Here is a 24,109-nt window from a genome sequence, read left to right as displayed (position 1 = left end):
AAAATCAGACTCAGAATCTTATTGTTAGAGTAGCAACTTTACAACGTAAACTGAAATCTCAGTCTTGCATGGTGTCTGCCATTAAAGTGAGGGCATTGATTGGAAAGGAGTGGGACCCTGAAAAATGGGATGGTGACATATGGATTGATAATGATGTTGGGGGTGAGGTTGAAACCCTAGACCATGCTGAGCCTTCTTTAGATAACCCTGTAATAGTCTGCCCTGAGGACATAGCCGCCCCACCTCCAGCCTGCCTTGAGGAATTGGCCACCCAACCTCCTCCTGAAGGGATTAGTCCTAGAGTTATTAATCCTGTTTCACCAGATGAAACTGCAAATGAATGCCCTGAAGCAAATGGCTTAGAAGCTATTTCTAATTCTTTTCATGACCCACCCCCACCACCCCTCATTTCTTCTAGACCTATAACTAGACTAAAGTCCCAACAGGCCCCTAAAGGTGAGGTACAAAGTATCACACATGAGGAGGTACGTTATACTTCAAAAGAACTGTGTGAGTTTTCCAATTTATATAGACAGAAATCAGGGGAATATGTGTGGCAATGGATTTTAAGAGTGTGGGATAATGGTGGGAGGAATATAAGGCTGGATCAGGCTGAATTTATTGATATGGGCCCACAAAGCAGAGATTCTGCATTCAATGTTATAGCTAGAGCAGTTAGAAAAGGTGTTAACAGCTTGTTTGGGTGGTTGGTTGAAACATGGATCAAAAGGTGGCCAACATTACCTGAGGTTGAAATGCCAGAACTGCCCTGGTATAATGTAGATGATGGGATCCAGAGGCTTAGAGAGATTGGGATGTTAGAGTGGATTTATCATGCAAAGCCTGCTCTTACACCCCAGGAATGTCCAGAGGATGCACCTTTTACCAGAACAGTGAGAAATAAATTTGTGAGACTAGCACCATCATCCCTCAAGAGCTCTGTGGTTGCACTTCTCTGTAGGTCAGATATTACTGTAGGAACTGCTGTCACTGAGCTGGAATCCTTAAACACAATGGGGATGATGGGATCCCGAGTTGGCAGAAGCCAGGTGGCAGCACTTAATCACCAAAGACAGGGTAGATGTGGCTATTATAATAGACAGCAAACTCAAAGGAGGCATCAAAATTATATGACACGCAGAGATTTGTGGCATTGGCTAGTAAATCATGGGTTGCCTAGAAATATAATAGAAGGGCAGTCTACTAAATTCTTGTTGGAGCTGTATAAACAAAAGAGTTCTAGGTCAAGGGAACAGAAGTCTAACCTGAATTACAAAAACACAGAGTCACGGCCCCTTAACCAATTTCCAGACTTGAAACAGTTTACAGACCCTGAGCCCCTTGAATGAAGGGGAGGCCAGGTCCCTATGGGGGAGAAACCTGTTACATTGCCACAAATTTATACTGTTAACCTTCCTCTAAGTCTTCCCCAAGGAGACCGACAGCCTTTTACCAGGGTAACTGTGCATTGGGGAAAAGGAAATGATCAGATATTTTGGGGATTATTAGACACTGGTTCAGAAGTGACATTAATTCCAGGGGACCCAAAACGTCACTCTGGACCACCAGTCAGAGTGGGGGCTTATGGAGGCCAGGTGATCAATGGAGTTTTAGCTCAGGTCTGTCTCACAGTGGGTCCAGTGGGCCCCCGGACCCATCCTGTAGTTATTTCCCCAGTTCCGGAATGTATAATTGGCATAGACATACTGAGCAACTGGCAGAATCCCCACGTTGGTTCTCTAACTCGTGCAGTGAGGGCTATTATGGTGGGAAAGGCCAAGTGGAAGCCACTAGAACTGCCCCTACCAAGCAAAATAGTAAATCAGAAGCAATACCATATTCCTGGAGGGATTGCAGAGATTACTGCCACTCTTAAGGACTTGAAAGATGCAGGGGTGGTGATTCCCACCACATCCCCGTTCAACTCTCTTATTTGGCCTGTGCAGAAAACAGATGGGTCTTGGAGAATGACAGTGGATTATCGTAAACTCAACCAGGTGGTAACTCCAATTGCAGCTGCTGTTCCAGATGTAATATCATTGCTTGAGCAAATCAATACATCCCCTGGTACCTGGTATGCAGCTATTGATCTGGCAAATGCTTTTTTCTCAATAGCTATTAGTAAGGACCACCAGAAACAGTTTGCTTTCAGCTGGCAAGGTCAGCAATATACTTTCACTGTCCTACCTCAGGGGTATATCAACTCTCCAGCCCTATGTCATAATCTTGTTCACAGAGACCTTGATCGTTTCTCCCTCCTACAAGACATCACACTGGTCCATTATATTGATGATATCATGTTGATTGAACCTAGTGAGCAAGAAGTAGCAACTACTCTAGATTTACTGGTAAGGCATTTGCGTGTCAGAGGATGGGAGATAAATCCAACAAAAATACAGGGGCCTTCCACCTCAGTAAAATTTTTAGGTGTCCAGTGGTGTGGGGCATGTTGGGATATCCCTTCTAAGGTGAAGGATAAATTGCTGCATCTGGCCCCTCCCACATCCAAAAAAGAGGCACAACGCCTAGTGGGTCTTTTTGGATTTTGGCGACAACATATTCCTCATTTGGGTGTGCTACTGCAGCCCATTTATCGAGTGACCAGAAAAGCTGCTAATTTTGAGTGGGGACCTGAACAAGAGGAGGCTCTACGACAGGTCCAGGCTGCTGTGCAAGCTGCTCTGCCACTTGGGCCATATGATCCAGCAGATCCAATGGTGCTGGAAGTGTCAGTGGCAAATAGAGATGCTGTCTGGAGCCTTTGGCAGGCCCCAATAGGAGAATCACAACGCAGACCCTTAGGATTTTGGAGCAAAGCCTTACCATCTGCTGCAGATAACTGCTCTCCTTTTGAGAAACAGCTTTTGGCCTGCTACTGGGCCTTAGTAGAGACTGAACGCTTAACCATGGGCCACCAAGTTACCATGAGACCTGAGTTGCCTATCATGAGTTGGGTGTTGTCTGACCCACCAAGCCATAAAGTTGGGCGTGCACAGTAGCACTCTATTGTAAAGTGGAAATGGTATATACGAGATAGAGCCAGAGCAGGTCCTGAAGGCACAAGTAAGTTACCTGAAGAAGTGGCACAAATGCCCATGGTTTCCACTCCTGCTGCCACATTACCTTCTCTTTCCCAGACCAGAGCTATGGCCTCTTGGGGTGTTCCTTACAGTGAATTGACTGAGGAAGAGAAAACTCGGGCCTGGTTTACAGATGGTTCAGCACGATATGCAGGTACTACCCGAAAGTGGACAGCTGCAGCATTACAACCCCTTTCTGGGGTGTCCTTGAAGGACAGTGGTGAGGGGAAATCCTCCCAGTGGGCAGAACTTTGAGCAGTGCACCTGGTTGTTCATTTTGCTTGGAAGGAAAACTGGCCAGAGGTGCGTTTGTATACTGACTCATGGGCTGTTGCTAATGGTTTGGCTGGATGGTCAGGGACTTGGAAAGACCATAATTGGAAAATTGGTGACAAAGAGGTCTGGGGAAGAAGTATGTGGATAGACCTTTCTGAGTGGGCTAAAAAGATGAAGATATTTGTGTCCCATGTGAATGCACACCAGAGGGTGACTTCAGCAGAGGAAGATTTTAATAATCAAGTGGATAAGATGACCCGTTCTGTGGATACCAGTCAGCCTCTTTACCCAGCAACTCCTGTTATTGCCCAATGGGCTCATGAACAAAGTGGTCATGGTGGTAGGGATGGAGGTTATGCATGGGCTCAGCAACATGGGCTTCCACTCACCAAGGCTGACCTGGCTACAGCCACTGCTGAGTGCCCAATCTGCCAGCAGCAGAGACCCACACTCAGCCCCCGATATGGCACCATTCCCCGAGGTGACCAGCCAGCTACATGGTGGCAGGTTGATTACATTGGACCACTCCCTTCATGGAAGGGGCAGCGATTTGTTCTAACTGGAATAGACACATACTCTGGATATGGGTTTTCTTTCCCTGCACGCAATGCTTCTGCCAAAACTACCATCCATGGGCTTACAGAATGCCTTATCCATCATCATGGCATTCCACATAGCATTGCTTCGGATCAAGGAACACACTTCACAGCAAATGAAGTGCGGGAATGGGCACATGCTCATGGAATTCTCTGGTCTTACCATGTTCCCCATCATCCAGAAGCAGCTGGATTGATAGAACGGTGGAATGGCCTTTTGAAAACTCAATTACGGTGTCAACTAGGTGGCAAAAACTTGAAAGGCTGGGGTAATGTTCTCCAGGAAGCTGTGTATGCTCTGAATCAGCGTCCGCTGTATGGTGCTGTTTCTCCCATAGCCAGGATCCATGGGTCCAGGAACCAAGGGGTGGAAATGGGTGTGGTGCCACTCACTATTACTCCTAGTGATCCGCTAGGAAAATTTTTGCTTCCTGTCCCTGCTACCCTGAGTTCTGCTGGTCTACAGGTTTTAGTTCCAAAACAGGGTGTGCTTTCTCCAGGAGAAACAACAGTGATACCACTGAACTGGAAGTTAAGATTGCCACCTGGCCACTTTGGGCTACTTATGCCTCTGGATCAACACACCAAGAAGGGGATTACATTATTGTCTGGGGTAATTGACCCTGACTATCAGAAGGAAGTAGGACTGCAACTACATAATGGAGGTAAAGAAGAGTTTTCTTGGAATATAGGAGATCCCCTGGGGCGTGTATTAGTACTACCATGCCCTGTGATTAAAATCAATGGAAAACTGCAACAACACAATCCAGGCAGGACCACTAATGGCTCTGAGACTTCAGGAATGAAGGTTTGGGTCACCCCACCAGGCAAAAAACCATGGCCAGCTGAAGTGCTTGCTGAGGGGAAAGGGAACATGGAATGGGTAGTGGAAGAAGGTAGTGATAAATATGAACTTCGACCACGTGATCAGTTACAGAAACGAGGACTGTAATGCTGTTTTGTTTGTGTTATACTATTTAAGTTGTAAGATATCAAGTTTAAGAATGAATGTTGCCCAAGGATTTGCACGCTATCTGGAGAGATTTAATGTGTTTCCAGTTATATGCAGGACAGTTGAGTATTGTCAGGTAAAAAAAAAAATGTGTGCTTATTTGTTTTCATTTCGAAATTAAGTATGGTCTAAGGTGATATATATATATATATATATGTGTGTGTGTGTGTGTGTGTGTGTGTGTGTGTGTGTGTGCCAAGTTGACAAGGGATGGACTGTCATGGTTAGGGACAGGTGTAAGTTGACGTACCTGTTCATCTGATTGGGCAAGCGCTGGCCTGTCTGTTGCAATGAGGACATTTCATAGGATTAGGTCATGATCACATCAGCTACATCCACAGCTGATTCCATTTGTAATCAGCCAAAGGGGAGTGTCTTCTGCAATTAGTGATGCTAAATCCAATCATGGGAAGCCTTTTAAGGAGGACTCAGAGGAGACAGGTTGCATTCCTGCTTTGGCTGGTGAGCCTCTCCTGTGGAGTTCATCCAGGCCATCCATTGGAGTCATCAACTTCGCAGCCTGCCCTGTGGATTTTGGACTCTGCGTTCCTACGGTCACGTGAGACACTTTCATAAATTTTATATTTGCAAGTGTTCCCTGTTGATTCTGTTTCTCTAGAGAACCCTAACTAATACAAGCTCCAACACTCATTGAATAGCCATAGGGAAGTATCTAGCCTTCTCCAAGTCTCCTTTACCTCACCTATAAAAGGGGGAAAGCAACAACTCCTTCCTCAGGGAGTTTTGAGCATTAAATGAAATACTTATAAAATTCCAAGTACATACCGTGCCTTTACTAGAAAATACAACTGCATGTGACCACCAAGGAGGAAGTAATAAATTCTAACCAGGGAGAGAGAGAAAATGTAAAATATTTAAGAAGGAGGAGAAATGTGAATTGGACTTTTAAGATGAGCAAACTTTCAAAAGTTAGGCTTTACTTAAAGGATTGTGACCCCATACAACCTTTGAGAGACTGGAGTTGCCAGTGGGTCTTATGTTCCATTCCTCTTTCTAATTCTGCCATAAGGAAACCAAAAGAACTAGGACTCTCCATTCTCCATTACACAGTCCCCAAATTGCTGCATATGACTTTTTACCTCTTTAAATTTGTCCCTTTCTCATAACTTAATTTCTCTAGAATAAAAATTTTTAAAGTTTGGAAATTAAAAAAAAGAAAAAAAAAAAACTATATGATTTCCTCATTTTAGACATAGTTCTTAATGTGGCCCCAAAATTGATATAGATTTAAAAGACTCATTCCTCATTATGGTAGCTGAGACTGTTGTCATCTCAAAAACTTTCTCACTCACATTTCTGGAATTGGTATAGCTGTCATCTGGTGCTGGCTCTCAGCTGGAGATTTGTGCTGGGACACATGCATGTAGCCTGTCCTTATATAAGGTCTAAGTCCCAAAAGAAAAAAGCAAAAACAAAAAACAGCTTGTTTCTAAGAGTAACCATCCCAAGGGAACCAAGTAGAAGTTGTATTCCATTTTATGACCTAGGCCTGAAAGTCATTTTCACATCATTTCTGCCTTAGTCATAAGACTTTCTATATTCAAGAGGAATGATTCGCCTCTTCATGGGAGGAGAGTCAATATCACATTAAACGAGAATATATGGGATGAGAACTCTTGTTGTAGCCATTTTGGAAACTTTAATCAGCCTGTTTTCCATTTGATGATAAGTAATATTACTGGATTGCTCTTAGTAAATATGAAATTCTTGAAACATTCTAAGTACTCAACAATTCTTTTCTCTCTTTAATAAATAATAAAGTAATTATTCACTCTTTATATACTCATCTTTGCCTATAATCAATACAAGACTTAGGAAGACTGAAAACCTCATGTCTCATATCCCAGTTATCCTCTGCATTAATTTGTAAAGTCAATTTTCTAGTTATATCAGTTACATATCCCACAATAATGTATAAAAAAAGCACAGTGGGTATGTGTGTGTTGGGGGAGATAAACAGAAATCTGTGGACATAAAGTTCCCTTCTGTGAACCTCAGTTTCTCCCAAAATGGAGAGAAGTGAAGAGATGAAGCTAAGGGCTTCCATTTTTATATTCAAAGAGTCTCCCTTCCCTGCCATCTGATAACTGCATTTCTGCCACTTGACTTCTAATAGCAGTAGTCTCCTGGGATGCTCCTCTTCTTCTTCCCCCATCTTCCCTCCCCACATTCACATACAATTCAATACTCCTTTTCTGCCCATGCTGCAGACCTTGCATGGCCTTGGACTATGCATCACACTAGGATTCTTCTGAAATATAACCTGCACTGAATTCATTCTGTTTCCCATAGCTGGTGGATTTGTTGCTTAATGGAGTAGCTACTAGGTTTAAGGGCTTAGGACTGGTGTTGAGCAAACACATCAGTGGGGGAATCACTGCTATGGAGTCTTCCTTCTCCTCATCATGGTGGCTAGACTGGTAGATGCTCTAATCCACCAAGTCCTTCTGTTCTTTTACATGATCAGCCTTGGTTTTATCTTTGTCTTCCAGGTTGGGGTTTCTTATTCATGTTTGACTATTAATAGAAGCAAACAGATAGATGCCATCAATGTTTTTTGGTGGGTCATAACTAAAAAGACACTGGATGAACTACAAAGAAACTTATTGTTGTAGCTTCTTCAAACTCACAATCTTGTAGCAAGAAGATGAAGAAAAGTTCCTTAAGCCTTCAGATGAGGCTCTGAAAATCCTGGGGTTTGGGGGTGGGAATGGACTCTTCTTCAGTTTTTCAGAGATTTTTGATGTTTGGCTAGTGATGAAATTTCAGAATCAAAAAACCCCTAAAGCCAGCCCCAGTGCCTTTCTATGAGATTTTGGTTTCTTCTGAGTTCTCTCCTGCTTCTGCTCACCCAAAGTGGCCTGACTCTGTTTCTCCTCTTCCTCCTTTCATATGCTAAAACACCTGATCAATCAGGACCAGAAGAAGAGATAGAAAACAACAAGACCTCTTTCTTATACTAAGCAGGACTCAGTGTAGGACAGTTCAGTGGATATAAAAATGAAGACCATTTAACTCCACATTCAAAGAAGAAATTTATGTTCATTTCTTCTCTTTATCAGCCAAGGGATTCCACTGACTTCCTTCTGGGTAGGCACGGTGACTTAAGGAGAATCTTTAACATTCTGCAAGGAAGTTCTTTCTTCCAAGTGGTTTTTCCAAATCCTCCAATGGAAAAGCCAATCAGAGGAAGAAGTGTTTTTAAAAGACCAAACACACATCATGCGTGTGCACACATACACACACACAGCAATGCCTTAATGACATACAGTACATTTACTGCTCACATGTCTGGTCAGGTGAGTATTGGCTAAGCAGATTGACTGGTCTAGGCTGGGTTTGGTCATATGTCTGGTGGTTGGCTGGTTAGTGCTTTGGGCCAGCAGGTGACTTGGCTCTATTCCACATGCAATGATGTGCTGGTAAACTGATTGTCTAGGAATAAAATATAAAAACCCTGCTTTGTAGCATTTTTTGGCTTCTGTGGTATTAATTCTCCCACCATAGCTGATTTCATGCCATCAGTGATTTAATTTATGGCTCATAAAGTCCTGAATTCTTAATAGTCAAGTTTTGCAGACCTGTTCAAATACATAAGCCATTTCAAGCCTCATTTTGCTTCATGTCTGCCACTTCCCAATGGCCAAAGCAAGTCACATGGTGGGTCACAGTGTCAAGGGGTGGGATAAGTCACCACTGTGCTCATGGAGGGGGTGTTCTGCAAAGCCAAATTCCAAAGGATTATGATACAGATTTGGAGCCATTATTGTAGTCTACCACACTGATCATTCTTATATTGCTTATTTAAAGAAGCTGCTTTCTATATTCATATGTTAATTTAAAACTGAGGCAAAATGATTTCACAATTTGATAATATATATTCTTAGCAATTAGGATCATCTCCATGATTCTTAAATTTAGTGAAATCAGTTTGTTTGCATTTTTCTCATCAGCCCACACATTCTGTTGCTGCTGTGTTTGTACACATGCAGCAAAGTCCAAAAGTGACTGTAGAAAATATACATGTTATGGGTTTCTTAACTTCAGATAGTAGATTTTTGTTCATATTTGAGGAAATCTTTCTTGGCAGCTTAGCCTTCTGTGATTGATCACAGTTAAGGAGAGATAGTAAGCCTGTTGGCACATCTAATGAAAGAGGGAGCATCTAGGATTACTTTCAGAGGAAATAAAATGGTGATGATCCATGGAAGACTGGTTGTTCTCATTGATGGCTGAATTATCTTCTGATGTTTAAAAACTTAAACTGTGGCTTATTCTGAAACTCTGATGGAATCAGTTTTGTTGTTGTTTCTGTTTTTTTTTTTTATGGGGGGGTGTCTAGTGCTGTTTTGAATCTCTTATGTGCCTCAGAAAAGCCATGTTCTTGGGGATTCTTAATCTGCTCACTGGAGTTCTTTATGAGAATGAATTTTGGAGACAGCTATGAAAATCAGAGCACAGATGCTTGACGACAATCAATGTACCAGGAGATGCTAAGCTGAGATGAAATCCAGAGTTTGCCCCAGAGAAGCTGAGAGGACCCACAGATGCTTAGAGAGAGAAAAGTCCCTGAGATGCTAAGAGAAGACTCATAGAGAGAAAGCCATGAGAATCAGAAGTTAAAAGCAATGAACTGGGGGCAAGGACCAGCAGATGCCAGCTATGTGCCTTCCCAGCTGAAGAGGTGTTCCAGATGCCAGCAGCCTTTCTTCAGAGTCCAGGTATCATCCTGTTGATGCCTTAATTCAGATATTTTAATGACCTTAAAACTGAAAATTTGTAACCTAATAAACCCCCTTGTAAAAACCAACCCATTTCTGGTATATTGCATTCTGACAGCTTTAGCAAACTGAGACTGCTGATAATATCAATTTGGCCCCTAACTGGCCAACAATCATGAACTAATTCTGGAAAGGTAGTTCTGAACTGAAACTTAAGCCAAATACGAAAAATATAATCTCAGATGCTATGACCATAATGGAGCTATAAGTATTTCAGTAGAGCTTTTAACTCACCTTTCTCCTCTCTTTTCTTTTGCTTCTCAGCCCTTCAGAAACAAAAGATGGATTCCTGAAATGCCTAGGAAAAAACTGTCTGTGCTTGATAATATGGTCTAAACTGGGTTGAGAGAAGGGACTTGTCAAACCGAATGTAATACAGAGGGATTCAAATGCTCTGAGAAGAGCTTTTCAGGTCTGGGCATGGAAAAACAAGCAGACAACAACAGCAAAATAAAAACAGTGCTCTGTGGTTTGCCATAAATCCATCCAAAGAACATTTCAGTTGTTCCTGTAGAAAAGAAAGTTGTAAATTATAAATCACTAATCACTCCTGTTTATAATATATACCACCTCCAGACCAAACTGCAATGAACCTGTAGAAAAGAAAGTTGTAAATTATAAATCACTAATCACTCCTGTTTATAATATATACCACCTCCAGACCAAACTGCAATGAATTTAATAAGCTCTCCTTTCATAATAAGTGATAATAATAGGTCATACTTCAAAGATGTTTCTATTAAAGCATCTTAGTGAGCTTTTTTAATTAATCAACTCAGAATTAATTACTGATTGAATAGTTTGTACTATTACTCTTCTTATTTTGTATTACTGAATTTTATTTCTTCCTCAATTGATAAATTTTATTTTTGTAGGTTCCATCAGTAATTCTGGTGATAGAATTCATAGGCTATAATTGATATAAAGTTTTTTTATTTAATTGCAATAGCAGAATAATTGTGGTATTTTCAATGAGTAAGATTTTTTCAATATGTAAATGTTCCCTTCCATTAAATACACATTTTTAACATTTATTTCATCATATTGTTTATCAGAGATATTACTGAAAAAATGATTCCACATGACTCTACTTATTGCAAATTCTAGTTTTCTTTCAACCTCCTAATCCTGTAGGAAAACTTCCCTGAAAACTCCATTTTTTTCTCTTCTTAATATTTTGATAATACATCTGTGATGATAAGCTCACATGTCAACTTGGCTGGGTTAGGGTGTCCTGTTTATTTGGTCAAGCAAGCACCGGCTTGGTTGTTACTTTGAGGGTATTTCATGGATTGAAATCATTAGTTGATTTCATCTGTGACCAATAACATCTATAATCAGCAAAGGTAATTGACTTCAGCATGAGAAGTCACATCTAATCAATTGGAGGGCTTAAAGGGAGATTTTAGCAGTCAAAGAGAAGAATTTCTCTTATTCAGCCAACCAGCTTCTTCTTTTTTTCTTTAAGACACTCACATATTAATATAAAAACATGATCAGTATTTTATACATTTCCTTTTCTTCAAAAACTCTAGAACAAGGGATCACTTCAAATTTCCATAATTGTTCAACATTGCAGATTGAAAAAAATAACTATTTAGAAAACATCTGAACTTTCTTCCAAATGAAGTCAACTTCTACTTGATTGCAGAATTCAGGATTTCTCAGATAACAATACAAAGTCAAAAGCAGTGGATAAAACTTTGTAAATGACTTGTGCTTGTTCCAGGCTGTTGCACTGATAAATCCGTAGGCTGTATTCTTTATTGCTTGCATCTGTGGTGTTCAGCGCCAGTAAGCTTTTCTCTGCCCCCAGACCATCATCATAGCACACCATCCTATGCAGAACATGCCTATGGCAGAACATCAGACTGATCTGATGTTGATATTTTTATACCATACTTGGAAACTCCCAGAATAAATTCTCCCTGCAAAGGAACAAAGGGCAGCTTTCTGTCTTTCTGGGTAACATCTATAAATTTGTCAGATCTATTGGCCCTTCAAGACATCTTCCCTCAGAGACTTTCAGTTTCTCAATGGCACCAACATATTTTATTTGAAATTCTGTGCAGGTATCTGAATTATTGCTGCTTTGTCCTGAGATTTTGGTAAGTCTGTATTGAGGCGGGTGCTACAGTACTGGATCGGGAGAGCCCCCCAAAGCTGAAATCTACAGACTTGCTCTTAGTACTGATTTCACTACTTTGGAAACTGCTACTACTGTGTCGTTTTTTGCTTTTCTGAAACATTTTCACCATAACTTAATCCAAAGAAGCTCCCTATAGAAATGATTGCTATTTTAATGTCTTCCAAAGTTCCATAGACAGCAGTCTATACAGTTGGCTTCCTTTCTTTCTGACATGATCAGTTCCTTTAGGAAAAAGGATGTGCCTCATAACTGCCAACCCATCTTTGGAGCTGCTTTTGGTTGGGATCAGAGGGGTCTACTCTGGCAGCCAGCATGCAGGGCAGTTCTTCCAGTTCTAATTCTGGCGCCAACTTTTCAGTCCTCTGTCTCCTAGGGAATTTATTGAAACCTTCATCAGAGTTCCTAACTTGCAACCTGCCCTATGGAATTTGGATCTGCCAGTCCCATGGTCATGTGACTCAATTCCTATAATAAATCTCCTAATATTTACATAAATATTTATATCCTGTTGAGACAGGCTATGACAAGGAGAGATGGGAGAGAGAAAAAAGAAAACAAAACATGAAGGATCCTTTAAGCAAAGATGATTAATCAAAGTCAGGCCCTCCTGGACAGACAATCTGCACCCACTTATTGGAAACACCCAGTGACAGCCTACCTATCTGAAGCCAAGGGACCCCACCTGAGTAATCTATACAGAGAAGACTGGAGCCAGTCAACCCACCCAAATGCTCTATCTACCACTAGGCACTGCGTTGGAGAGAAAGGAAGGTAGAATAAAAAGCCCTGAACAAGGAAGGGGGAGGGGGAACAAATAAAGCTCATCTATAAAGGCAAATAGTCCCACATTGCCTATTGCCTATTGCCTCTTGCCTTCCTCACCTCTATTTTTGAGAGTGCTTACATTTTCTCTTGCATGTTGTTCTAGTTTGCTAGCTGCTGGAATGCAACACATCAGAGACAGATTGGCTTTTATTAAAGGGGATTTATTTTGTTAGTTCTTCAGAGGAAAGGCAGCTAACTTTCCACTGAGGTTCTTTCTTATGTGGGAAGGCACAGGATGGTCTCTACTGGCCTTCTCTCCAGGCCTCCGGGTTCCAACAACTTTCCCTGGGGTGATTTCTTTCTGCATCTCCAAAAACCTGGGCTGAGCTGCGAGTGCTGAGATGAGGTATGCCGAGCTGCTTAGGCTGTGCTACACTGCGCTCTCTCATTTAAGCACCAGCCACTTAAGTCAAAAGTCATTCATTGCAGCAGGCAAGCCTCCTAGCCAAATGCAGATGTAAATCAGCAACAGATAAGGTTCACATACTATTGGCTCATGGCCACAGCAACAGAACTAGGTGCCTTCACCTGGCCAAGTTGACAACTGAATCTAACTACCACACATGTGTTCTCAATAAATTTTCTGCCTTATTTTGTTCTGTGCCAGGCCTTTGAAGTCTTTCTCATGGCATAGCCAAGAACCTGGAAGCCAAAATCCAGGAATACTATCAGTTCTGTTTCAACTTGGACAAATAGATTTTGGCACCAAGAGTGGTTCTTAAGAAACAGAATCTTAAGTATGAGATTTCTGAATTAATTCAGGTGATTTATTTTGTAATCTGTCCTCTAATCTGAGTAAATTAAAAGGCACTAATGACTATTTCCAGTGATCAAGATGGCACTGATAGTCAGTGGTATAAATTGGCAATAGAGATATGCAAAATATCACCAATAGATATTGCTACTCAAATGCTTATAAGAAGCAAAACTCTGGATGAAAGTGTGTTTGATATTTTAACAGAGTTTTCTGGAGTTAAAAGTTATTATAATGATGTTGGCTGGTGGTACCTAAATATGCTGAATATACTTGTTAAAGAAAAGGATGAGTTCAAGGCTTCAGTTTCCTAGTTCATGAAGGACGTGAAAATGTCTATGTGTTCCCTGAAAAAAACTTTCATTGGAGAGGAATGGGATCCTGAATATTGCAATGAGAACATGAGGGCTAATAATAATGATGGTTGAGATTTTGAAACCCTATATTCTGTTGAGTCCTCTTTGCCAGATAAAGTTGTAATGGTATCCCCCTGAGGGATCAGCCACCCAACTTCCACTCTACCCTGAGGAATCAGCTTCCTGACCTTCAGTCTTTAGGAAATTAGTCACCCTGCCTCTATCTGAAGAGATTATCCTTGCTATGACTGATAAACCTGTAACTGCTTCCCCCAAGGAAATGGTCTTCACACCTCCATCTAGAGAAATTAACTCTGTTTCAACAGATGAAACTGTAAGAGAATATCTCATTGGCTTGCAGGTCACTGCCAGTTCTTCTCATGACCCATCCCTATGACTCCACCCTTCTTTCAGACATATAGCTAGACTGTAGCCACAACAGGCCCTGAAAGCTAAGATACAAAGTGTGACTCATGAGGAGGTGCATGACACTCCAAAATAACTGCATGATTTTTACAGTTTATATATAGCAAAATCAGGGAAGTATGTGTGGTAATGATGGAAGGAACATAAAGTTGTATAAGGTCACATTTTTTTATATGGACACACTAAGCAGAGATCCTGGATTCAGTGTTGTGGCTCAAGGGGTTAGAAAGGGCTCTAACAGTTTATTTGGGTGGTTGGGTAAAGAATGGATCAAAAGGTAGCCTACATTACTTGAAGTTGAAATACCAGAATTGCCTTGGTATAATGTAGGTGAGGGGATCCAAAACCTTAAAAATAATTGAATATTAGAGTGGATTTATCATGAGAGACCTCCTCACCCACCCCAGGAATGTCCAAAGGATATTCTTTTCACCAGAAATATAAGAAATAAATTTGTGAGAGCAGCTCTGGTAGTTCTAGAGGACAAATTTTGATCCATAAATGGCTCTTAGACCTTGTTATCTAATGGAGTTTTCTCTGCTCAGTTTCAGACTTGTGTCCCATGACCCCTGATTTCCTCCCAATTTCTTCTTTCTGGAATGGAAATATGTATTCTATGCCTGTCTAACCATTGTATAATATTGGACATGAATGACTTACTTGCTAGGTTTCACAGGTCTGTCAATTGAGGAGGAATTTTGCCCCAGTATAGACTATACCCATAGTTGATTTTTATGAGACTTCATACTTAGCATTGTCACTGAAATGATTTAAGGCTTTTGGATGTTATGTTGAAATGAATGTATTGTGCATATGGGCAAAACATATCTTTTTGGGGTCCAGAGAGCAGACTGTGATGACTGGGAGTTATCTACTCCAGAAAAACATAATCTTAGTCTTAATCCATTCCTATAGGTGTGAACCCAGTGTAAATAGGACTTCTGATGAAATAACCTTGTTAAAGATGTGGCCCAGCTGAATCAGGATGGGTCTTAATGCTGTTGCTGGAGGCTTTACACAGAAGGTCACAGAGTGAAAAGCTGCAGGAAGCTGCAAGAGGTAGAAGCCAGAAGAGAAAGGAGAGGATATCTCCATGTTATGGAAAAGCCAGGGAACCCCAGGGATTAACGGCTAGTCAAAAGATACCTACACCAAGAGGAAGTAAGCCCTGTAGTCTCTTAAACCATGAGACAATAAATTCCTATGTTATGCCAACCTATTATATGGTATTTGTTTTAGAACCCAGAAAACTTAAACAACCTCTATAGTAGACCAAAAAAAACAACTCAAAGAGATGATGAGGCAAGTGCAATACTTGAAGAAATAATAGCTGGTATTTTCCAAAACTGATGAAAGACATTATGCCACAAGCAGCATTATCAGCCAAACATTATCTACAACAAAAATTAATATTGGAGTTCTTAGAATTGTATAGGTTTTGCAGGTGAGTTTTTATTTCCTTTGTAAATATCTTTATGTATAATACTACATGAGAATTATAAGCATATGTAGATTTTACCAAGCTTTATTTTTGCACTCTGAGAATACAGGAAAAAAGTTTTTTCTTCCAAAAGAAGTGCACCAATATGGTATTTATGTATAATTTATTAGCCCATTGGGACAGTTGAAAGTAGAAGGGAACACAAATAATAATTATTTTGTGAGACCTAACATAAATTAAATCTTTCCTGGATAAACTGGATATATGGTCATTTGACAGACATACCTCAGTTTGGAAATAATCTGTTTATTCTAGTCATTTTTGTTTTGAGGCTGAAAAAATTGGCCCTCAAAATCACATCATTTCAACTCAAGACCTCCAAAATTATTCCTTCAGTGTCCTTGGTCTTTACCAAGAGTTATAAAAAGTATTTTCAAATAACGACAGTGCATCTCTCTCATCACCAGCTGGCCATAAAGTTGTGAACAGCTAAAGGAACAAGTGCCAGCATTTGTTTCAGTTTGCAAGTGAGTGTACACACACACACACACACACACACACACACACACACACACACACAGAAAAATAAGCTTTTACTCACCAATATCCTCAGCCAATTGAATTTACTGCATTTCAATGCTAGAGCTTAACGACAGCAATACAGGTCAGTATGACAAATTGATTTGACATCTCGTGCAGTTCACTTACACTCAACATTTCTGGGGCATGTGTTGAGATCAGAGCAGTTCAGTCCAGCCCACTATATCTTATCCATTTCCTACTTTCAATCTTCAACAAAGATCTATGATAGAGTTCTTCACATAATAATTTAGTATTTCATGATAGTAAAAGTTTCAATCCAGAACAGTGAACATGTACAATTTAAAAAATATATTTCAACAAGTGTGAAAGAAGGGAGAGAGGACAGACTTATCATCCACAGACCAGGATATTGAGGTTTCTGGAACACTTTACTCTCCTCAATAGCTCTCCAGATGATAGAGGTTTTATTATAACATGCTTTACATTTGTTAATGTAGTTCTGCTCAAAGTCACATATTCTAAGATTGTATTTCACTCCTCCCCTCTCTTCTATATACATACCATCATTAAAAACCATTGATACAGAGCCACCTGTGTATATAGCACTCAACCAAGCATGGCATTTCTGAAATAATTTAGAGAGAGATGACAGCAGGTGAAATTGAAACATTCCCAGATGATGCTCATTCTGCATTCAGATGCATTCCAGATATTTTTGAGGAGTTTCTTTCTCTGATTTGCATTATTTCTAAATACATTTCACATACTTTTCCAAGTTTGCTGGCAGTATTGCAATATGTACATTAACATTAAAGCTTATGCCAGGACTAGATATATCAGTTAAACAAGAGGCATGAATTAGGTACACCTTTATATAATATAGTGGAATATGTTATTGTGACTCCTTATCTTTGAAAATAAAGGAAAGAGCTCAAAGAATTTTTCCTTTTGACCCTACCATGCCCTGGAGTATCTTTTGCATCTTCCTCAGGCATTCCATGAGATCAAAGAACTACAGTATGCTGCAGCAAATAGAAAAATCCACTAAATTAATAATTTAAAATAGCAAACTATGTAACAAAGAATCATTTATTCTCAGAGTTGAAAAGGGTCTGAAAAAGCATATGCTTCAATTGGTGCTCATCTAAAATGCCTTTGCTTGAAAACCTCCAATTTTTGGACACATATTACTTCTGAAACTTTTTTTTTTTCTGAATTTGTCAATATCGCAATGTTTACAGTAGGTAGATTTTGGTCCCCATGATCTCTGCTCTCTGACTTTATTCCCAAGATTATATTACATTACATGACAACAGCAATTTGCAGACGTTTTAAAGGTTACTCATCAGCTGACCTTAAGTCAAAATGACAATTATGAATTATACAGGTCAGTCCAAAGTAGTCACATGAGCCTTTACAAGAAAAAGAGAAAGATATCTGAAGTATGAAAAAGATTAAATGTGCCTTTGTTGGATTGAAGATGGAAGGGGCCACATTCAAGGAAGAAGGGTAAAGTTTTTTACCAAAGAAATTAATTTATACCAACAACCTGAAAGATTTTAGAAGTATATTAATCCCCAGAGTCTCCAGATATGAGTCCAGTCTAGTTCCCACATTAATTTCAATCCTGTGAGACCCTAAGCAGAGGAGCCAACTGTGTTAAGTTATGTCTGAGTTTTGACCCATGGAATTGTGAGTTAGTAAATATGTGCTGTTTAGTTGGTGGTAATGTGTTAAACCACAATTGAAAACTAATACATTTGAGAAGTAGGCAGGATCTTAGAGAGATTCTTATAGTAAGCTCAAGAGAAGTTGCCCAATGTCATAGATTATAAGCAATTATATCATTAAATAGTCTCCTAATTTCTATACTACATTTGTCTGTTGATTTATTAACTCAAAAATATTATTTGAGGGCAGTGCAATGGTGGCTCAGCAGGCAGAATTCTTGCCTACCAAGCCAGAGACCTGGGTTCGATTCCTGGAGCCTGCCTGTGTACAAAAAAAAAAAAAAAAAAAAAAAAAAATTAAAAACTGTTTTGTAAGGAATGAAGAAGGTAGGAGACTTGGGATATTTTTGAGAGAAGGATCACTAATTTTTTTAACACTGTTATGTATTCAATATTTTGTTTGATGTTTTAAAATATTATTTATTTTATAAAATTCTGGTGTCCAATTAGTGACTTAATAGAGAGTTATGACATGTAAACACATAAGCTTTTATTATAATATGAAAATATACTAAGTATTGAATCATATGCAGAAGATATTTGATAAAAGTAAGTTCAGAAAAAGAAAGGTTAACTTTCATTGGAAGAAATCAAAGCAAGTTACACTGGAATGGTAATACTCTCAACAGTGGTGAGAGTGTGCCCAATTTCAGCTGTTTTAAGTTATCCTGGATTTTCAATTCAGGTTCTGAACAGCCTTATAAAAACCAACAAGAGCAATCTGTGCTTAGATCAAGGCATTTGCACAGGCTTACTTTTCTTTCATGCTTTAAAATCCCTTTTTTGGCCCCAAATTTTCCTGGCCCTGTCACTTGCAACCCATGCCCTGCCTAGTCCAGTTCAAATTTGATAATCAAAATTAATAATTACCAGTTGAATCTGGTAATCAAAATCTGGTTCTTTACTGATTTACCTTTTGCATGCTTCTTCCAATAATTTCCCCTCTGTGTGACACACAATGACTATATAGGCAAAAAGTATTATCCCTGTCTGAGCCAACAGGACATACCTGGCTTCACCTGTTTATGAGAGATACCCAAAGAAGTATTAAAGATTTAAGTTGGCATTATATAGGAGGATCTTGAATACCTAGTTATAAAGTTTGGAGAGCTTTATTACTGTTGTTGTTGGTATTTTTAGATATTGGGAAGCCTTTGCATGAATTGGCAGAGGAGCATGAAATCCTAGTCAAACTCTGGCAAAGCCACTCTATTAGCTATATATAGAATGGATTGGCTGTTAAAGAAAATAGATTTTTGTTTTCTTAATCACTAAATGACAAAAATAATGCAGATGCAGTGTGAAAATAAAGTAAACTGATACTTATTTGCATCCTATTGTGACAGAGGCTGGCAAGTGTTTCATTGAAACAACTTTCTTTCCTTCTTGAATATCCAGATAAACTACATATTCTGCCTACCTTGCAGCTAGATGTGGCCATATGATTAAGTTTCCACCAATGGAATAAGTTTAAATATTGTGCTTCACTTCTAGGCCCTGTGCATAAAACTACCCATTCTCAATTCTTCATGATCTTTCTAATAATACTTCAAGTCTTGCTCTTAGGGAGCTTGGGGACTTTGGAAGCCATATATTGAAACACTTGAAGCTGCAAAATGTTCCCTGACGTACAGCTTGGAGAAGAGTTGCCCACTAATCAGAAACACTTGTTTTGGACTTATGTAAGAAATAAGCTTCTATTGTGTTTGAGGATCTTGGTTGATAAGATTTTCTGGGTGGATGCCCTAAAACCTCAGTTTCTAATAAGAGCAAATATATATATATATATATATATATATATATATATTTCATTTATATTACCTGACAGTTGAAAGTCAGAAGCAGCTATTCCCCAGGCAGTAGATGACTCTGGGTTTACTGCACATGTCTTCAAATCTGGGGCCAGGGCAGAATAGCCTTTATCTAAGGGATGCCATTCTCTTGTCAGAGGAAAAGATACAAGCCTGGCCAAAGTAGAGGGCAATCACATTTATAATTCAGTGGTATTCATTATATCTATGTGCATTTTTTTTAGCAAAAACAAAACAGAAAAAAGTCACATGAATAAGCCCAAAGTCAAGGCCAAGGTGAGGGGAGAAGAATGGTCATATTATCCCCTTCAAGGAAGTAGAAAGTAATTGAGAATAGTAATATAATCAACCACAGCCATTTTACATTCAGTGGCTGATTTGATACAGCATTGACTTTTGTGACTAACACACATAATATCTGTAGGAACTGTGTTGTGTTCTTTCATGTATTAATCTTGAACAACAATAATAAAGAAGATGTGCTTTGTATGTAAAGGGGCTCAGGAAAATTAAACAATGTTCTCAAAAAATATTTACTATGTGGACTAGAGGCAAGGTTCAAGTCCAGGTCTGCCTGTTGCTTGTTCTACCTAAAAACCTCGGCTTTATGATCATGAACAAACCAGCAGTTTTCTAATACTGGCCAGTCACCAGGGAGCCACAGTGTTCTCATCTGGAACTTGAAGTGATTGTGCTATGCTCAATTCTCATTCTTCATGGTAATATGTCCTATAAAGTTACCAAAGACACTGAATTTGTGAATACTAAACGACTCTTACTTAGAGAAATATATTGTTAGGTTCCTGCAAGCCTCTGGTCACAAATTTTCATCAACCAATAAATACATAATTTTGTTTTATATTTAAAGAAATCCTACTTAATATATATTGTTGATTCATTGACATTGAATTCACAGCCAACAGCACTTTGACACATCTATCTAACACGCGTATTTTCTCCATAATGCACATCACAGCATTCTTGAGCTTATGAACAATAGACAATAGTTAAGCCCTGTCTTTGGAGGTCATTTTAAACAATGAGATCTCAATATATATATATGAAAAACATGGTACCAAATATGCCACAAATAGACACATGTTTACAGTATGAAAGCTAAAACAAAAAGATAAAATATTTCTTGTTCAACCTCATCTGGAAACATGCACATCAGGCAACTCAAACATTTTGCTGCTCAGTGCATGCCTGTAAATGATTGCAAAAGCACTATGAGTATTGATCTTAGGGTTCCAAATAAATTTTAGCAAGTAGACAAATACACAAATGTAGAATCTGCAAATAATGAGAATTGATTCTGTTTGATTTGACAAGTATCTTCCAGTCTGTATGTCCTCATTACAATAGAAAACTGCTTTGTGTAGGAAAACCAACCTTCTAAATTTTGGTGATACCAGTGCTACAAACTGTGCATGATGTATATAATCTAGTCACTCATAACCAAATTGAACACAAGAGCAAGAAAAGGAGACATAAGAAGCAGAATATTTCCAAATGCTAACACCTAATATACTTTTTCTGGGTCAGGCACCCTTCTATGTCCTTTGAATTGCAACCACCCTATGAGGTAGGTACTTGTATTATCTTCCACTTTGCAGATGATGCCACTGATGGGCAGAAAGGGGGAGTGGCTTGTCCACATTCATATGGCCAGTAAAGTAGTAAAGTGTCAGAGCTGGATTGGAATTCAGGCAATTTGGCTCTAGGAGCCAGGTCTCAAACCACCTCACTCTGTTGCAGATGAATATAGCCCTAGCAGTTATTTATAGCACACATTCCTTGATCCTGCTTTTATGTAGCAGAGCAGGAAACTCACAAGATCCAGTATTGGAAATATACCCCTTTCCTGATTTTTTTTTTTTGTATTAGTCTTTAGTTTCAACTTATTCTTTTTCACCAGTATGCACTTATTTGCTTGAGTTAAAAAGTTCAGAATCAGCTTACAAAATTCAAATGTCCTTAGTGAGAGCATTAAGCCATTCCATTCATATGAAAACATTTTTGTGTAAATTTCAAGATGTAAAACCTCTAATGCAGATTAATTTATTAATTTATTGCTTGGTACACACATCATTCTTCTCCTTCATCCTCCTATTCAAAAACCATCTTCCAGATAGGTGGTATGTGGAAGAAGTGGCACTTGACTCCGAGGTAAAATAATAGGCAAGATAAGGAAGGGGAAAGGAGATTCTCATCAGGGATATGGTGAGAAAACTAACAAGAGATCAGAATGGGGAAAACCTTCATGGTTGTATGAGGTTGATAGGGAGGAAATGAATCAGTAGTAGCATCGTATTTGGGGGACATTGCATCTCTGCCTTTGAACTGAATCTAAATGGAAGCTTTGATCAAGATGTTTAATGATTTGGGCCCTCTTCTAGGTTTTACTTCATTTTAGGTTCTTGTGAATATAATTCTTGCTCATTACGATTATCAAATGATTACTAACTCATTACAATGATCAAATTATTACTAACGCTTCATAAGACCAGTAGAATAGATTTGAAAGTAAAGCTAGTTACTCCCCTTTGCTTTTTAATGTTTTGCCATATGCCTTTAAATGAAAGGTTAAATCAAGGAAAGCATTAGTTTTCCTATCTGGAAAATGAGTATTATGAAACTTATTTACAAGAATCAAATAATATACAGTGCTTGAAAATTGTGAAGCATGTTAAAAACAATTATTATTGTGCAATGTTTTACCTTCTTGCATGGAATTTTGCTGTAAGCATTCTGTTACTTCTGACCATCATAATTATCAGGTGGAATAGGGAAGGGGAAAGGTTTTGATATAGCATAGTTAGTAAAGCTAGTATTTTAGTTTGCTAAAACTTCTGGAATGCAACACACCAGAAATGGATTGGCTTTTAGTAAGGGGGTTTATTTACTTACGAATTTACAGTTCCATGAAAGAAAGGCCACCGACTTTCATCTGCATTTCTGTTATTGGGAAAGCACTTGGGGACATCTTTTGGCCGTCTCTCCTGGCTTCTGGGTTCCAACGGTTTTCCCCAGGGCATATCCTTTGTTGCATCTCCAAATGTCTAGGTCTGAGCTACTCTGAGCTATACTAAGCTGTTTCTCTTTCTTCTGACCTCTCCTTTCAAGCCTCATTCATTGTGGAAGGCACTCCCCTTAACTGACTGCAGATGCAGTCAATCATAGATGAAATTCACATGCTGCTGATTTAAGTCCACAGCACCAGAACAACTGATCACCATCACTTCAAAGCCACTGTTTGAGTTGCCAAGTTGAAACCTGAACCTAACTACTATAGCTAATAAAGACAAAATCTAAGGCAAATCACACTGCTTGGTCCTAGGATTGTGCCCAGTCTACCAAGTATAGGTTCTATACTAACAACCAAGTAGTTAGTACTACTAGTACTAGTATAGAACTACTACTTGGTAGTTAGTATAGAACCTAACTACTATAGCTAGTAAAGATAAAATCTAAGGCAAATCACACTACTTGGTCCTAGGATTGTGTACCAGTGTACCAAGTAAAGCAGTATTATTAGGACATTGGGGTGATTTTATTCTTTGGTTCTTATAAATGTATCCTTAAAAAGTCATTCCTTAGAAGGCAAATTGGATGTGTCTTTTTATATCTTAATAAGAGATTAGCATAGTAGATTTCCAAAAATACTATTTAAAACTTAAAAAGAAAAAGAACAAAACAAGAAAAATATGACCAGATGAATAAAGTTTTATCTTAAAATAGAAAAAAAAAAAACCTCTATCTAATGACTGGAGACTTATTATTTGTTTGCTTATTTATTAGATAGGTAATATACTTGTAACTTTCAAATACTTGAAAATGCAAAAAAGTTTGAGTAAAAAAATTTCCCACCCATTATTTTCTCCTATATATCCATTCCCCAATATGTAAACCATTGTAACTTGTTTTTTGTTTATCCTTCCAGAACTGTTATACATATACAAGCATATGTGTGTATATCTATGCACATGCATGTGTGTATGCATGTGTATGATTTTTTTCTCCTTTTTTAGAAAAATGGTAAAGAATTTTTTGTTTCTTGGCTTTTTTACTTAATGCACCTTGGCAAGCATTCCATATCAAAAAGTAAAGAGATTGCCCCAATTTTTAAAAATATTTTTTAAAGCAGTATTAGGACATTGGGGTGATTTTATTCTTTGGTTCTTATAAGCAATGTTGAAATCAATAGCTGCATACATATTCAATTCTAAAGAATGGAACTACATGTCAATTGATCCTGCTAGATTACCCTCATCTGGGGTTATAGTACTTTACATTTTCACCAGAAAT

At 38.8% G+C, this 24,109-nt stretch overlaps 1 long non-coding RNA gene and 2 pseudogenes across 3 annotated transcripts in view; 2 read left to right on the top strand and 1 right to left on the bottom strand.

The window, feature by feature from the left end:
- LOC143662132 (uncharacterized) overlaps positions 1–24,109 on the top strand; it is a 326,678-nt gene that overhangs the window by 58,593 nt on the left and 243,976 nt on the right. The window lies entirely within an intron of this gene.
- LOC143662613 (tetraspanin-31 pseudogene) lies at positions 7,327–8,344 on the top strand (annotated as a pseudogene).
- Positions 11,421–12,015, bottom strand: LOC143662612 (integrin beta-1-binding protein 1 pseudogene; annotated as a pseudogene).

This window comes from Tamandua tetradactyla, chromosome 18 (assembly GCF_023851605.1).
Source record: "Tamandua tetradactyla isolate mTamTet1 chromosome 18, mTamTet1.pri, whole genome shotgun sequence".
Lineage (NCBI taxonomy): Eukaryota > Metazoa > Chordata > Mammalia > Pilosa > Myrmecophagidae > Tamandua > Tamandua tetradactyla.
This window is presented reverse-complemented; position numbering and strand designations above follow the sequence as displayed.